Here is a 13,257-nt window from a genome sequence, read left to right as displayed (position 1 = left end):
TAAAGGAAGCAATCAAACTCCGAAATCTCGAAAGCGCCAGGCACTAAAATCAACTCATTTTAATTAGTGTTGGGCGCTAATATTACTGAGGTGACACACTGTAACAAACCTCCTCCTTATGTAATCTCCTTACTACTGGGGTGACACACTGTAACAAATCTCCTCCTCGTGTAATCTCCTTACTATTGGGGTGACACACTGTAACAAACCTCCTCCTCGTGTAATCTCCTTACTACTGGGGTGACACACTGTAACAAACCTTCTCCTCATGTAATCTCCTTACTACTGGGGTGACACACTGTAACAAATCTCATCCTCGTGTAATCTCCTTACTATTGGGGTGACACAGTGTAACAAACCTCCTCCTCATGTAATCTCCTTACTACTGGGGCGACACACTGTAACAAACCTCCTCCCCATGTAATATCCTTACTACTGGGGTGACATACTGTAGCAAACCTTCTCCTTATGTAATCTCCTTACTACTGGGGTGACACACTGTAACAAACCTTCTCCCCATGTAATCTCCTTACTAGTGTTGCTCGCGAATATTCGCAATGCAAATTTTATTCGCGAATATCGCATATTCGCAAATTCGCGAATATTCGCAAATATAGCACTATATATTTGTAATTACGAATATTGTTTTTTTTTCACAGTTTGTGTGGTGTAAAGAAGGCTCTAATACTACTGTGTGAGACTGGCGTGCGAAAATTTGCATATGGGAAAATTTACATACGCAAATTTTCGCAAATGCGAATTTTCGCTTATGCGAATTTTCGCACATGCTAATTTTTGCCCATGCAAATTTTTCTTTATGCTAATTGTAGCATATGCTAATTTTTGCATATGCGAAAATATAACGCGAATATTACGAATGTGCGAATTTTGTGAATATATGACGAATATTCGCCCATATATTCGCAAAATATTCTGAATTCGAATATGGCCTATGCTGCTCAACACTAATCCTTACCACTGGGGTGACACACTGTAACAAACCTCCTCTTTATGTAATCTCCTTACTTATAGGGTGACACACTGTAACAAACTTCTTCCTCATGTAATCTCCTTACTACTGGGGTGACACACTGTAACAAACCTCATCCTCATGTAATCTACTTACTAATAGGGTGACACACTGTAACAAACTTCTTCCTCATATAATCTTCTTACTACTGGGGTGACACACTGTAATGAACCTCTTCCTTATGTAATCTCTTTACTACTGGGGTAACACACTGTAACAAACCTCCTCTTTATGTAATCTCCTTACTACTAGGGTGACACACTGTAACAAATCTCCGTCGTGGTTCTGCTGGCTGAGCTGGTTGAGCGAGTGGTTTAGTTACTTGCTGTCTAAATTTTTTGTGGCAGGCAGTGCGGCGCCCCAATCAAGAGGGCGCTCTTGGCAGCTGTCTATTTTGCCCATAGGCAGAGTCGGCCCTGTCTCCTTACAACAAAAACATTTTCCATTAGGCACAAAATATTGGGGAGGTAAGCCAAAGGTGGTGAACGTTTAGACTAACTCTGATATGACCACATCACATCTCTATGGTATGGTCCCATGTTGAAGCTAACGCATGTGAATGAAGCCATGTGTATATATATATATATATATATATATATATATATATATATATATATATATATATGTGTGTGAGGCGGAAAATGGCCACATGATTTTGACCGGCCCTTTGATAATCATACCATACGTTCATGCATCCAGATCCCTTCCATAAATATCCAAAATACCAGGCTGTAAGATTACAACTTTGGCCAGGTTCCCATTACAATTGTGGAATGTATATGTCAGAAAACGATCAGAATGGAACGGTGACAGGCACAGGCCCAATTGGCTTTTGTGGTCCCAACATAGTTGGCTAGTGACTGCATTCAGATCTTTCCCAAACATACATTTTTTTTTACTCAAAATTGTCATTATATGTATACATTTGATAAATGACCTGAACGTAGTCAATAGATGACTACAATCGGGCCATTGAAGTCAACAGGACCTGTCCCTGCCCATTCCCATAAACGTCAGCATTTTTTTTAACAGTTTGCCGATGTATATACTCTATTAGGGATGCAATCATAGTGTGAACCCAGCTTTAACCCCTTAAGGACGCAGCCCTTTTTCACCTTAAGGACTGAGCCCTTTTTCGCAATTATGACCACCGTCACTTTACAAATTAATAATGCAAAAACGCTTTTACCGAATATTCTGATTCTGGGATAGTTTTTTCGTGACATATTCTACTTTATTTTGGTTGTAAATTTTTGGCGTTAATTGCATCCTTTTTTGGTGAAAAATCCCAAAATATCATGAAAATTTAGAAAATTTTGCATTTTTCTAACTTTGAAGCTCTCTAATTGTAAGGAAAATGGATATTCCAAATAAATTTTATTTTTCTTCATAAACACAATATGTCCACTTTATGTTGGCATCATAAAATGGACATACTTTTGCTTTTTGAAAAAATTAGAGGGCTTCAAAGTAGAGCAGCAATTTTCAAAAATGTCATGAAAATTGCTAAATCTGAAGGGACAGATGTTACAGAACTACAACTCCCAGCATGCCTGGGCAGTCGAGGCATGCTGAGAGTTGTAGTTTGGCAACATCTGGAGGGCTACTGTTTGGGCACCACTGTAACAGTGGTGTCCAAACTGTGACCCTCCAGATGTTGCAAAACTACAACTCCCAGCATGCCCAGACAGCCTTCGGCTGTCTGGGCATGCTGGGAGTTGCAGTTTGGCCCCCCTAGTGGTTGCCACAGTAAAGATCAATTTACTTTCACTTTCAATTCCCCTCCCCCCCCCCCCCCCCCCCCCCCACTGACGATTCCCTACCTGATCAGGATCCTGCAGGCTCCAGCGAAGATCCCAGGTCCCCAGGCATCTTCTCCTGCAGGTACGGCCTCCATCTTCTTCCCAGAGCCCCTCGACATCCAGGGGTGGGCAGAACGGGGGGGTTGCCATGGCAACCCCCTGTCCTGCGCTGCCATTGGTCAGAACTCCGTTCTGAGTAATGGCAGGGGATAGGAGTAGATCGCAGCTTTGCGACCTCACTCCTAACGTTTAGGTTGATCGGGGCTGTTGCTGACAGCTCCGATCAGCCCTATTTTCCGGGTGATCGGGTCACCAGAGACCCGATCAGCCTGGAATTGGAGAAAATCGCATGTCTGAATTGACATGCGATTTTCTCCGATCGCCCACATGGGGTGGGGGGGGGCGGGGCGGGGGTCTCAGGACCCCCCTGGGCAATGTGCCAGGGTGCCTGCTAAATTATTTCAGCAGGCATCCGGCTCTGGTCCCCAACCGGCTAGCGGTGGGGACCGGATTTCCCACGGGCGTATGGATACGCCCTCGGTCCTTAAGGACTCGGAATTCAGGGCGTATCCATACGCCCTGTGTCCTGAAGAGGTTAAAGGGGGACTCCACTGGAAAAAAATTTTTTAAATCAACTGGTGCAGAAAATTAAACCGATTTGTAAATTACTTCTATTAAAAAATCTTAATCCTTCCAGTACTTATTAGCTGCTGTTATGATTTACAGGAAGTTCTTTTCTTTTTGAATTTCCTTTCTGCCTGACCACAGTGCTCTCTGCTGACACCTCTGTCCATTTTAGGAACTGTCCAGAGTAGGAGAAAATCCCCATAAAAAAACCTCTCCTGCTCTGGACAGTTCCTAAAATGGACAAAGTTGTCAGCAGAGAGCAATGTGGTCAGGCAGAAAGGAAATTCAAAAAGAAAAGAACTTTCTGTGGATCATAACAGCAGCTGATAAGTACTGGAAGGTTTAAGATTTTTTAATAAAATGAATTCACAAATCTGTTTAGCTTTCTGGCACCAGATGATTAAAAAAATAAAAATAAATAAAAAAAAAAGTTTTCCAGTGGAGTACCCCTTAAAACAAGCAAGATATCAATTGTGCAAGCTAAAGATTTCCTGCTACAGGTTGGAGAGTTGTGCTTGTTCAGCCTTAGGTGGCTCTTTTTTGTCACGTTAACTCCATTCTAAACTCATTTAGACCTTTTTTGGTAACAAATAAAATAGCATTGCATCAAGTGTGTAAGCTACAGATGTTGTTGGTGATTTTTAAGAGTCTTATACAGAGGTCCCTCAACATACGATGGTGATCCGTTCCAAATGGACCACCGTTAGTTGAAACCATCGCATATTGAGGGATCCATGCAATGTAAAGTATTGAGCAGTGGTCTACAACCTGCGGACCTCCAGATGTTGGAAAACGACAACTCCCAGCATGTAGTAGTGGGCGTTAATGCGCTCTGCTCCCTGGCCGGTGGTGATCAGAAAATCACTCCGTGGCGCTGTAGCAAAGGGAGCCCGGGCTGACATCTGCAGCCACCCGGGACTCCTGCAGAAGGGCTGGGGGATGTGCAGGAGCCGTCCCTGTCATCCCTCAGTGTGTACCACAGTGCTGAGGGATGACAGTGACAGCTCCTGCACATCCCCCAGCCCGTCTGCAGGAGTCCCGGGCGGAGCTGCAGAGTTTTAGTCCCTACTGTAATATCAAATTTCCCGTGATTGGCTGCTCGGTCCCGAACGATCACGAGACCCAGCAGGGAATGTGAAATTACATTAGGGACTCCAAAAACTCAGCAGCGCCAAGTTATGTTAAAAGGAGCCCAGGCTGGCATCACTCTGCAGCCGCCCGGGCTCCATCTGATTATATCTTTCACTTAATGACGTGGGCACTGAGTTACATCCCCCCTTGTCTCCTACCCGCCCGCGCTGCACATCTCCCGCCTGCTACAAGACTACAACTCCCAGCATGCCCTCACTGTAAGGGAGTTGTAGTCTTGCAACAGGCAGCAGACAGATGGGAGATGTGCGGTGGATGGGTGGGAGACAAGGGGGGGGGGGGGATGTAAATTAGTGTGATCCCTGATCAGGTAGTCAGAAAGGCAGAAACAGAAGCAAGGTTCCAGCTGGTGTAGATTCCTGGAGCTTTTTAATCAGATGCTCCTAGATCTGCGACAGTCGCAGTTGATAAATCAGGGTGCACAGGAAAATGAAAAGTGAAAAAATGTTTACGTGAGCAAGATGTCAAGATGAGTGGTGGGATGTAAACAAAGAAAAAGTCACACATAAGCGGAGTTGCGCCAAAGTTGCGCCAAAGTTAAGGGAAAATAAGCTCTACAAACTTAAATCTGGGCCTTTGACTTTTTGTAAAGTTCAGTCTGAAGGCCGCACTGCGGGAGGATATATGGGATGGAAACAATAATGTGGAGTCATTATAGGTAGAAATGTATGGAGATAAAAATAAAAATAAATTCTGATAGGGGTTTGTTATAAGCCACCAAACATAATGGAAGAGGCAGAAGATCAATTACTGAGGCAAATAAACAAGGCAGCAAATCAAAATGAGGTGATACTAATGGAGGGCTTTAAAGGGGTACTCCGGCGCTCAGACATCTTATCCCCTATCCAAAGGATAGGGGATAAGATCCCTGATCGCGGGGATCCCGCCGCTGGGGACCCCCATGATTTTGCACGCCGCAGCCTGTTGAAATCAGTCCCCGTGTTCGCTCCGGGTCTGATTACTGTCGATCACGGGGCTGGAGTGATGTGATGTCAAGGCTCCTCCCTGTGTGACATCACGCTCCGCCCCCCCTCATTGCAAGCCTATGGGAGGGGGCATGACAGCTGCTACGCCCCCTCCAAAGGCTTGCATGATCAACAGTAATCAGACCCGGAAACGAACACGCTCCGGGGACTAATTTAACGCGGTGCGGCGTTCAAGATCACGGGGGTCCCAGTGGGGGGACCCCCGCAATCAGGCATCTTATCCCCTATCCTTTGGATAGGGGATAAGATGTCTAAGTGCCGGAGTACCCCTTTAACTATCCTGATATAAACTGGGAGACTGAGACCTGTGAATCTCATAAAGGAAACAGGTTTCTGACTATAGCTAAAGACTATTATCTGTCCCAAATGGTGCAGGGCCCGACCAGAGGGGGCGCCCTACTAGACTTAAAGGGGTATTCCAGGCCAAAACTTTTTCTTATATATCAACTGGCTCCGGAAAGTTAAACAGATTTGTAAATTACTTCTATTAAAAAATCTTAATCCTTCCAATAGTTATTAGCTTCTGAAATTGAGTTGTTGTTTTCTGTCTAACTGCTCTCTGATGACTCATATCCCGGAGCTGTGCAGTTCCTATGGGGATATTCTCCCATCATGCACAGCTCCCGGGACGTTACATCATCATTGAGCAGTTAGACAGAAAACTTCACAAGCTAATAACTATTGGAAGGATTAAGATTTTTTAATAGAAGTAATTTACAAATCTGTTTAACTTTCCGGAGCCAGTTGATATATATATATATATATATATATATATATATATATATATATATATATATATATATGTATATATATAAAAAAAGGTTTTGCCTGGAATACCCCTTTAATATTAACCAACAGACCTGACAGAGTAACTAATGTGCAAGTAGAAGGACACCTTGGAAATAGTGATCATAATATAATATATTATAACTTTTTCTTCAATAAGGGAATCTATCGAGGGTCCACAAAAACAATGAACTCTGGGAAGGCAAAGTTTGATCAACTCAGAGAAGCCCTTAACAATATAAATTGGGAGAATGTCCTGAAAAACAAGAATACTGACACTAAATGGGAGACTTTTAAACATTTCTTAATTTCTCACTGTAAGATGTATATTCCTTATGGGAATAAAAGGGTCATAAATAAAAGAAAACCAATATGGATGAATAAAAATGTTAAGGGGGCAATAAATGACAAAAATAAATAGGACAGCATTAAAAAGATATAGAGAAAAAAAGTAGAATAAGTAAAAAAAAACAGATAAAACCCGCAAAAGTAGAGACAGAAAGACTCATTGCCAAAGAGAGTAAAACTAACCCCAAAATGTTCTTTAAAGGGTACCTTTCATCAAAAAAAAACTTTTGATATATTTTAGATTAATATATGCAGAATAACTTCACAATTGCATGTTATAAAAAATATGCTTCTTTCTATTTAATTTTCCACTTTGAAAAATGACCACTAGGGGTCTCCCTACGAGTCCTTTTTTGTAGATTTCAGACTCATGCAGGAGTCCTAAATCTCAAACTGCAGCTGGAACACAGACAAACTCAGCACTGCTCACTGCCCTGCATGAGTCTGAAATCTATTAAAAAAAAGGACTGGTAGGGAGACCCCTAGTGGTCATTTTTTTCAAAGTGCAAAATTAAATAGAAAGAAGCATATTTTTTTTATAACATGCTATTGGAAAGTTATTCTGCATACATTAATCTATAATATATCAAAAGATTTTTTGATGAAAGGTACCCTTTAACTATATAAATAACAAAATGAAAGTGTGGGCCCTTTAAAAAATATTGTGGAAGAAATTATAGACAGGGATCAGGAATACAGCGACATAAGGTAAACTCCCCAATACAGGTCACCTGTCTAACCCAGGAAGAAGTACAGTGCCGCCTACAAAAAAACATCAAAATAGACAAATCACCATGTTCACATGGCATGCACCCCCGTGTTCTAAAGCAATTAAGTAATGTAATAAACAGACCCCTATTTTCAATATTCAAGGACTCTATAGTAACAGGGACTGTTCCCCAGGACTGGCGCACGGCAAATGTGGTGCAAATATTTCAAAAGGAGTCAAAAAGCGACCCCGGGAATTATAGGCCTGTTAGTTTAACCTCTGTTGTATGTAAATTGTTTGAGGGTTTTCTAAGAGATGCTATTTTGGAGTATCTTGATAAAAATAAATGTATGACTCCATATCAACATGGCTTTATGAGGGATCGGCCCTGTAAAACTAACCTGATCAGCTTTTATGGGGTGGTGAGCTCCAGACTGGAACAGGGGCAATCACTGGGTGTCGTATATCTGGATTTTTCCAAAGCATTTGATATGGTGCCACATAAAAGGTTGGTGCATAAAATGAGAAGGATGGGGCTGGGGGAGAATGTGTGTAAGTGGGCAAGTAACTGGCTCAGTGATAGGAAACAGAGGGTGGTTATTAATGGTACTTATTCTGATTGGGTGACTGTAACTAGTGGGGACCACAGGGGTCAGTCTTGGGTCCTATTCTATTTAATATATTTATTAATGACCTTGTAGAGAGAATAGTAAAGTAGAAATCTTTGTAGATTATACTAAACTGTAAAGTGGACAGTGCAATAGAGGACAGAGCACTGTTACAAATGGATCTGGATAGGTTGGAGGTTTGGGCTGGGAAGTGGCAGATGAGGTTCAACACTGATAAATGTAAGGTAATGCACACAGGGAGGAAAAATCCGGGCTGGGATTATATATTAAACGGGAGAACACTTGGGACCACTGACGTGGAAAAGGAATAGGGAGTCTTAGTTAACAGTAAATTTAGCTGTAGTGACCAGTGTCAGGCAGCTGCTACCAAGGCAAATAAAATCATGGGGTGCATCAATAGGGACATAGATGCCCACGACAAGGAAATTATTCTACCACTGTACAAATCACTAGTCAGACCACACATGGAATACTGTGTACAGTACTGGGCACCAGTGTACAAGAAAGATATAGTGGAGCTGGAGAGGGTTCAAAGACGAGCAACCAGGGTAATACGGGGAATGGGAGGACTACAGTACCCAGAAAGATTTTCAGAATTAGGGTTATTTAGTTTAGAAAAAAGAAGGCTTAGGGTAGGGGAGACCTAATAACTATGTATAAATATATCAGGGGACAGTACAGAGATCTCTCCCATGATCTACTTATACCCAGGACTGTATCTATAACAAGGGGGCATCCTCTACGTTTAGAGGAAAGAATGTTTCTACACCAGCACAGACGGGGGTTCTTTACTGTAAGAGCAGTGAGACTATGAAACTCTCTGCCAGAGGAGGTGGTCATGGTGAACTCTGTAAAAGAGTTCAAAAGGGGTCTGGATGCATTTTTGGAGAATAATAACATAGCTGGTTATGTATACTAGATTTATAGGGACAGAACGTTGATCCAGGGATTTATTCTGATGCCATATTTGGAGTCGGGAAGGAATTTTTACCTCTAGTATGAAGATTTTTTGCCTTCCTCTGGATCAACTCATTAGGGACTCATTAGGGATATTGGCTGAACCTGGTGGTCTTTTTTGAACCTTATGAACTATGTTACTATGTTAAAGTCCCCTATTCTCCAGATCACTGGGGGATCCCAGTGGTTGAATGCCCACCAATTGGATGCTTATTACCTATTCTATAGATAGCTGATGAGTTTTAAACTTGGCATAGACATTGGAGAGGATGTGCTGATGTAATAGGGCACAGTGTAAGGGTGTCAAATCTGACTTTTGCAACCTTACATATATGCTTGCTTAAAAAATGTATTGTAAAAAAAATGTGAAATAATAATAATAATTATATATATATATATATATATATATATATATATATATATATATATATATCCCCTGCCTACATGTCTCATTGTACCCAAAGGGAAGCAAAATGGATGTAATGATGGCAAGATGCGTACACTGACTAATAGGGACGTGGGGAAGAACCTTACATATATGCTTGCTTAAAAAATGTATTGTAAAAAAAATGTGAAATAATAATAATAATAATAATAATAATAATATATATATATATATATATATATATATATATATATATATATATATATATATCCCCTGTCTACATGTCTCATTGTACCCAAAGGGAAGCAAAATGGATGTAATGATGGCAAGATGCGTACACTGACTAATAGGGACGTGGGGAAGAACCTTACATATGTGCTTGCTTAAAAAATGTATTGTAAAAAAAATGTGAAATAATAATAATAATAATAATATATATATATATATATATATATATATATATATATATATATATATATCCCCTGCCTACATGTCTCATTGTACCCAAAGGGAAGCAAAATGGATGTAATGATGGCAAGATGCGTACACTGACTAATAGGGACGTGGGGAAGAATGATGGATAGTGAGTCCAGGGAACAAACTGATGTATTGGCTGGAATTTCAGAAAGTATTCTGGAAGACTTAACAGCAACTCCTTGACATATCATGTTTGACAAAGTTCCCAATTCTAAATGTATAGACATTAAAAAATCTAAAAAAAAACACCTGGCTAAGTAAAAAAAATTTTGCGCCTTTTGTACGCAAAAAAAAAAAAAAAATAGCACACTGCTACCTTTCCAACATTGAAGAGAGTACTGTCATACTGGACCCGAGGAAGGCATTCTTTATGTGCCGAAATGCATTGTCCATACTATTCAAATAAAATATGTATTGTCCTGTGCTGACCTGAGTCTGTCGGTTCATGACCACTTTGAGCAGTGCCTCCAAAACCACCTTTTTCCACTAGCTTTTGCATTTTCAATAGGGGTGTAGAATACTTTGCCTTACCGTAACTTGCATAGAGAGTGTGCTGGCTTAGTGAAATAATACTGTTATTCAGTATAACATGTAGATTACAGGCATCGCTATTAGAATCACTGCTGCAGAGCGTCTGGATATGGCAGCAGGGTCGGGAGAACATATGGCGTCACAATTGAAGAGATTAAAGAGATTTTTGAGATGTCAATTAAAGAATTTAAAGAGATTAACGAGTTTAATGTGTCACCTGCAACATTAGATCACATGGTGGCACATTGACACGGTCTGGATGTGGCGGCAGTCTATGTAGGCCGCAGAGTGTCATAATGACACAGCCTGGAGGTTGCATCAGCATGAGGAGACCAAATGGCGGCAGAATGACACAGGCTGGAGGTGACGGCAGCATGAGGAGACCAAATGGCAGCAGAATGACACAGCCTGGAGGTGGCGTCAGCAAGAGGAGGACATTTGGTGGCAGAACAACACAGCCTGGAGGTGAGGGCAGCATGAGGAGACCATATAGTGGCAGAATGACACAGCCTGGAGGTGGCATCAGAATGAGGAGACAATATACAGTGGTCCCTCAAGTTACAATATTAATTGGTTCCAGGACGACCATTGTATGTTGAAACCATTGTATGTTGAGACCATAACTCTATGGGAACCTGGTAATTGGTTCTGACGCCACCAAAATTTCATCCAAAAATAGAAAGAAGTGAGGATTAAAGGGGTTATCCACTATAAGTGGATTTTAGTATGTACCTGGCAGACAGTAATGGACATGCTTAGGAAGGATCTGCACTTGTTTTGGGGCTAAATGGCTATGTCATGAGATTACCATAACACTGTGGCTAGCTTTTTGTGAACTAGTATTTCCTGTTTGACTTTGCTTTTTTTGACTACAAATCCCACAATTCCATTTTCCTCCCTCCGACACATCAGCCACTACACCCATTGAAACAAAAGACCTGTGGTTTTCAATCAGGGTGCCTACAGCTGTTGCAGATTGATCTCTCTCTCCCACCAAGCGATCCCTCCACCCATTGAAGCAGACAGATTCCCTGTCATCAGCTGACTAGGGAGTCAGGTCTCGGCCACATAGCAAGCTGGGAAAAATCCGAGACAACAGTCATTTTGTATGCTGTTAAAAATAGTGGGGTGAAAATCACAGAAGAATTGTGAGAAAACCGTCACACGCAGGTACACACACTATATTATGAACTACACTAACTTTACAGACCCTGTAGCATAGTCAAAAAAAAAAAAAGTTCCTGGAATACCCCTTTAAAGAAAAATAAATAGATAACTAATACAGATAAAGCAAGTCCTTACATATAATGGCCCTCATTTACTATTATCAACCCGACTTGTTATCTCGGGTTCTCTGTTTCTGCGCCTGTCGCAATGTGTCTGCGACCTGTCGCAGACACATTGCGACCGCGTGCGCCTGTTATTTCTGATCTACCCGAGTTGGCTTTTCAAAAACCCGAAAAAGGGGCGTTACCCGACAGAAAAGACTTTTTTCCAAGGTATTTATGAAGAATCCTAACCCGATTTGTCGGGTTTTGGGCTAGATACTTACCGACACTTCCTAGCAGTAGGGACATTTGTGTAGTATTGCAGTATGTGATCTGAAGCTGCCCTTACCCCCCCCCCCCCTTTTTTTTTTTTTTACTTCATACACTAGTTTGGCCTTAATTTTGATGTGTTCTGTTTCATTTTGTTTTTGTTTTTTTATGTAGTATTACTGTGTATGTATTGTTTAAATCTGTTTTTTTTATTATTTATATGTTATATTGTCATGTTACGTTTGACAACTTATTTTTTTTTATATAATTAATTTTTTTACTTGATTAGCATCCTTTGATTCTTTGCACTTGTTTTTTGATTTTTTGATTTTACATAAATTGTGGATATCTAAGCATGAACAATCTTTAATTAACCATTCTTACGAAACCTTGTTGAAGTCAATACATTTTAAAACCAATAAGTCATCCAACATTACCACAACCATGCCAAAATCAATAAGTAATGGGACACTTTTCCTTTACCACACAAATTTATTATACAGGAAGAGCGCAAGAAACACTTGAAGTGTTTTGAGAAAGGGAGGAACACTCTGCTATCTCATCATCCTCCTGAGGGAAATTCTCGATTATGAACGCGTGGAAAGCCTCCGAAAGCATCTCTTTGTTGCGAGCCTTCCGTGCAGCCTGAAGACCACTCATTCTCCACTGCCGTCACTTCCTGCGCTTTAACAACGTAAAGAACATTGACGGAGTGAACTGACAAAACTTGTCGCAACACGAAACCCCCGTGCGACAAACAAAAAACCCGTGCGACACAAGTGTGTGCCACAATAGTAAATATGTTGGGAAAAAAAAAAACACAACAGGAAAAACCACAAAACCAACAGGGAAATCATAGTAAATGAGGGCCAATGTCTATGTAGAGGACAGGAGCTTCTTCAGGGTCCTGTACAGTACACACAATGTCCTTAAAAGTTAATTAGAGCTGCCCTCATCTGGTGTCTAAAGGAGCAGCTAACCCTGGCACAGGTAAAGAGTACAGAACATGTAGTACCACCCTGTACTGTAGGGGGCACTACCAGATGGCCAGTCAGTGCATATACTTCAGTAATACAGGGGTTTTACCAGTAAAAATAGACATTCTGATTGGTCAGTACTTCCAGCCATTGTAAACCATTTTACCAGGAATATAGACATTCTGATCGGTCAGTACTTCCAGCCAGTATGGTCCATTGTAACAGGTGGGGGTAAAAACTTCCCCTGTAAGGCCCTATTCTTGCCTTATTAATTCAAATCTTGGCAAGTGATACTCGCTCTAAAAAGGGTGGACCTACACAGGAAC

General features: G+C 41.2%; 1 protein-coding gene across 2 annotated transcripts in view; it reads right to left on the bottom strand.

Annotated features, from left to right (window-relative positions):
- ARHGAP15 (Rho GTPase activating protein 15) overlaps positions 1-13,257 on the bottom strand; it is a 788,583-nt gene that overhangs the window by 728,535 nt on the left and 46,791 nt on the right. The gene's annotated exons all lie outside the window — the stretch shown is intronic.

This window comes from Hyla sarda, chromosome 8, assembly GCF_029499605.1.
Source record: "Hyla sarda isolate aHylSar1 chromosome 8, aHylSar1.hap1, whole genome shotgun sequence".
Classification (NCBI taxonomy): Eukaryota; Metazoa; Chordata; class Amphibia; order Anura; family Hylidae; genus Hyla; species Hyla sarda.
The sequence above is the reverse complement of the archived record's forward strand: the minus strand, read 5'-3'. Positions and strand labels throughout refer to the sequence as shown.